Raw genomic sequence first — 4,735 nt, forward strand, 5'->3', positions numbered from 1 at the left:
GAGTGTGTGAGAGGGGGCAAGGGGAGACAGAGGGGAGAGAGAATCCCAAGGAGGCTCTGAGCTGTCAGTGCAGAGGCTTACATCAGTCACTACCCTGAGATCATGACCACACCCAAAATCAAGAGTCAGACCCTAACTGACTGAGCCACTCAGGTGCCCCTATTGGAGATTTTTTAATGGCATGAGAGGCTATCCTTTTATTAAATGAAGTTCCCTGCAAAGATCTCCATAAAAATATTTGAAAACAATTTTGTGGACATCATAAAGTGGATATTAGTTGTTTGTCCTCTTGTCCTCTTGAAAATTGAGAGTTGAACTTCAGCAATTCCCTACTGATATAAAAAGAGATTATAAAATGAATCACCATGATGAAAATAAAGGGCAGTGTGCCAGGTTCAATGTCAATAAAGTTTGTTAATAGGATTTGTAATACAATTGTTATTTCCATCCTCTCATATGTTTGTATGCAAATCTTCATATCCCTGATATGAATCATTAGGTTGTATGACAATGAGAATTAAGGTTTTTGTTGAAAGATTATTAATAATTATCTAATTTTAAGGGGAGATTGTGCTGAATTAACAGGATAGACCAAACGCGATCATGATGGTCTCTAAGTTTGGAAGGAAGAAGAAGAAAAAGTGTCACAGTATTTGATGGAAGACTTGCCTGGGCATAATTTTTCCCCCAATTGTTTCTTTCGTAATTCTTTTCCCATTAGTGTAAAATGTGCAACAGTTGAACTATACAAACATCTATGCAAACTTTAATGGCTATTAGGATTCTTGATGCTGAATATGAGACAGGAAAGCGCAGAACAGGAAAGCAAACTTTTAAACAAAGAAATGAATATACTGTACGGGGAGTATGGGGAATGGGGACATCATCCTGGCATTAATATGGGTATGAGATCTCTCTTTATGTCTCTCTCTTTCCTCTCTTTCCTTCTCTCCTTTCCAATTTAGATGACACATATAGACAAACAGATAGATAGATAGATATAGAAAGATAACATATAGATACGTATGTACATAATATACACACAGTAAAATGGTGTACAAAAAAATATTGAGACTCTATTTCTAAGACCTTATACAACATAGACTTAATGATTAATTGAGTAAAACAAAAAAATGATCTGTGGTGATGATTTTGACAAAGGAATAAATGACATTGATAACGTGAGGTCTAACTTTTCAGATAGACAAAATATGTTTTTTCTTTGTCACTGTGATGATGATATCGTCCATTATATTTGTATGAAGATAGGCCAGTTTTTACAAGTTCTTATTGGAATTTTTGCCAACACCTTCCTGCTTCTCTTCCACATCTTCATGCTACTTCTGGATCACAGACCTAAGCCAACTGTCCTGATCATCTATCACTTGGCCTTTGTCCACATAATGAAACTGTTCACTGCACTGTTTTTTAATGTCTACAGACATGTTTGAAGTACTGAACATTCTAAATGATTTCAAATGCATGGCTTTATTCTGCATGATCAGGGTGACATGGGGTCTCTCCTTAAGCACCACCTGCCTCCTCAGCATGTTCAAGGCCATCATGATCAGCCCTAGCACCTCCTGGTTGGCCAGCTTTAAACATACGTGCAAAAAGGACATCTTCCTTTCTTTTATCATCTTATGGTTTCTCAGTTTGTCTCTCATTAGTGCCTGCATCTTGTATACTGCTGCTCCTTCTAATGTGACCCAGAGCAATCTACTGTGTGTCAGTAAACACTGCTCACTTTCCCACCTAAACTCCATCATCAGGGGACTGTTTTTCACGTTTTCAATATCCAGGGATGTTTTCTTTGTTGGAGGCATGCTGCTCTCAAGTGTGTACATTGTGATTCTCTTGTCCAGGCTTCAGAGGCAGTGCCACCACCTTCCCAGTAACAGCTTTTCCTCAAGAGTCTCCCCAGAGAGAAGGGCTACCGAAACCATCCTGCTGTTGGCAAGTTTTTTTGTGGTCATGTATTAGGTGGGCGTCATTATCTCCTTCTCCTCCACTCTCTTATGGGCATATGACACAGTCATTCTGGATTTCCAGAAGCTTGTGCCCAATGTCTATGCCACTGTCAGTGCGTTGGTGCTAATAAGTTCTGATAAAAGGATAGAAAATGTGTTTCGAAAGTGTGGGAAAATTGCAATCAAGTTATAGGTACATACTGTGGAAATCATTATCTAGAACTGATCATTTTGATTTCATTCAAATTATAGAGTATTTATATATAACATTTAAATGTAATTTTAATTTGTATGTCATTGAAAGGTTTACTGTGTATAAATAATAAATGTTTTTGAAACCTCTGGTAACAATTACCCACCAGCTTTTTTTGAGTTTAGTATCAAGTAAGATTCAATATTGCCATGTGTTGAGCATTCCTTTATCTTTCATTTTATTTCTCAAACACTCTTAAGGATAATTTTCTCTATAAAAGTAAAATACACTCTAAAGCATGACTATTGTACTCTATTACAATGCATTACTTGTTGGTAATGCAACATTTGAAAATTCTGTTTACTCTTTTTACTTCAAGATATTTAGCTTTGCCTCTAATTTTAACGGAGCAACACTTTTCTCAGCACTATTTATATTTATTTCTATGAGTTCCGGCTTCTATTAGGGCTGCAGAGAGTGTACTCTTACCTCTGTATGTTTTCTAATTTATCATTCTCTTCTTTTAAAGGTTGTAAACTTTGTCTCATGTTACAACATATATATTTTTTAATTTCTTTTATTTACACAGTTTGAGTAATATTTCTGGTGAGTATTTTATCTGCTTTTGTTACAATTAATTTCTTATTTGTAACTTCATGCCTAGTTTTGAAATTAGAAATTTATAATCGTCATTTTTTTGATTTTGTTTTTTAATTTGTATACAGTAGTGAAACATTTAAATGATTCTTATTTCTTCCCATTCTGATCTTCATATAATATAGCGACAATTCCATTCTCTATAAATCTTCTCTCTTGAATGGATTTGGCTTCAACATTTTTGTTCAATATTCTAGTTTATTATTTCTTTCATCAACTCAGACTAATACAATATTTAACTAAATTATTGTGTACTAAATTGAGTTGTTTAATTTTCAAGATTTAATTGTATTAGGCCTCTTCTTCACAATATCTCTTACATGTGTATAGTTTGTCTTTCGACATTATTTTTATTTCCTATTTTTCCTGTCTTTACTTAAATATTTTATATGTTGTAGAAGAAATTTATTGTCGAATTGGTTTCCATACAACACCCCGTGCTCATCCCAACAGGTGCCCTCCTCAATAACTATCAAATAATTTAAACATATTGCTGATATATTTATTTTGTGACATGTAATTTCTTCTACCCTATACCCAAAACTAATTTAATTGTGTTTCACCATTAATAATTTCATTGTGAACTTTGGGACATATCACAGTGCAGGTATCTCTAGTCTCTTTGTACCAATCACCCTGAGGACGAGTTGGAGTACCACACAGGTTTGAGCTCCTTGTAGTCAGTCAAGATCTGGATGGCGAGACGGTCTCTGATTTTGATTGCTTCTTTAGATCCTTAACTTGGATTACTTAGCTTTCTGGGATGATCTTATATTTTATTATTATCCTTGCTGTACATTATAAGGATTCTTTTACTTTTGTATTTTATATATATTTTTTTCTATTTAAATTAAAGTTAGTTAACTTGTAGTGTAGTATTGTTGTAAGGAGTACAACCCAGTGATGCATCCCTTTCAATAATGACCAGGGCTTATCTGAACAACTGCCTTCTTAATCCCCGTCACACAATTACCCCGTCCCTACAATAAACACCACTCCAGCAACCCTCAGTTTGTTCTCTGTATTTTAGAGTCTCTTATGGTTTTCCTCTCTCCATTTTTATCTCATTTTCCCTACCTTCCCATATAGTCATCTATTGTGTTTCTTAAATTCCGCATAGGAGTGAAATCATATATTGGTTTTACTCTGACTGACTCATTTCCCTTAGCATAATACTCTAGTTCCATCCACATGTTTGCAAATGGCAAGATTTCATTCTTTTTGATTGTTGAATAATATTCCACTATGTAATATATTTATCCATTCGTCAGTCATTGGACCTTTTGACTCATTACATACTCTGGCTATTGTTAATAGTGCTGGTATAAACATTGTGGTGCATGTGTCCCTTTGAATTAGCATTTTTGTATCCTTTGGGTATATACCTACTGGTGCAATTGCTGGGTCATACAGTAGGTCTATTTTTAATTTTTTGAGGAACCTCCATGCTGTTTTCAGAGTGACTGCATCAGTTTGTATCACCACCAAAAGTGTAAAAGCGTTCTCCTAATTCCACATCCTCACCAATATCTGTTGTTTCCTCTATGTTTTTTTTAGCCATTCTAACAGGTGTGAGGTGGTATCTCATTGTGATTTTGATTTGTATTTCTCTGATAATGAGTGAGGTTGAGCATCTTTTCTGTGTCCGTTGGTCCTCTGGGTGTGTTCTTTGGAAATTGTGCATTAATGCCTTCTGCTCATTTCTTCACTGGATTATTTGTATTTTGGTTGTTGTGTTTAATAAGTACCTATTTTGGATACTGACCCTTTATCTGATATCTAATCTACAAATCTCTTCTAACATACCATCGGCTGTCCTTTAGTTTTGTTGTTTGTTTCCTTTGATGTGCAGATTTTTTATCTTGATAGGGTCCTAATAGTCCATTTTTCCTTTAATTTCCCTTTCTCCCGGAGG

General features: G+C 35.1%; 1 pseudogene; it reads left to right on the forward strand.

The window, feature by feature from the left end:
- The first annotated feature begins 1,211 nt into the window (after positions 1 to 1,211).
- On the forward strand, positions 1,212 to 2,163 carry LOC144613859 (putative vomeronasal receptor-like protein 4; annotated as a pseudogene).
- Positions 2,164 to 4,735: the final 2,572 nt, after the last annotated feature.

The sequence above is a fragment of the Panthera onca genome (assembly GCF_046562875.1).
Source record: "Panthera onca isolate mPanOnc1 chromosome E3 unlocalized genomic scaffold, mPanOnc1 haplotype 2 h2.Chr18_unloc_1, whole genome shotgun sequence".
NCBI classification, from domain to species: domain Eukaryota; kingdom Metazoa; phylum Chordata; class Mammalia; order Carnivora; family Felidae; genus Panthera; species Panthera onca.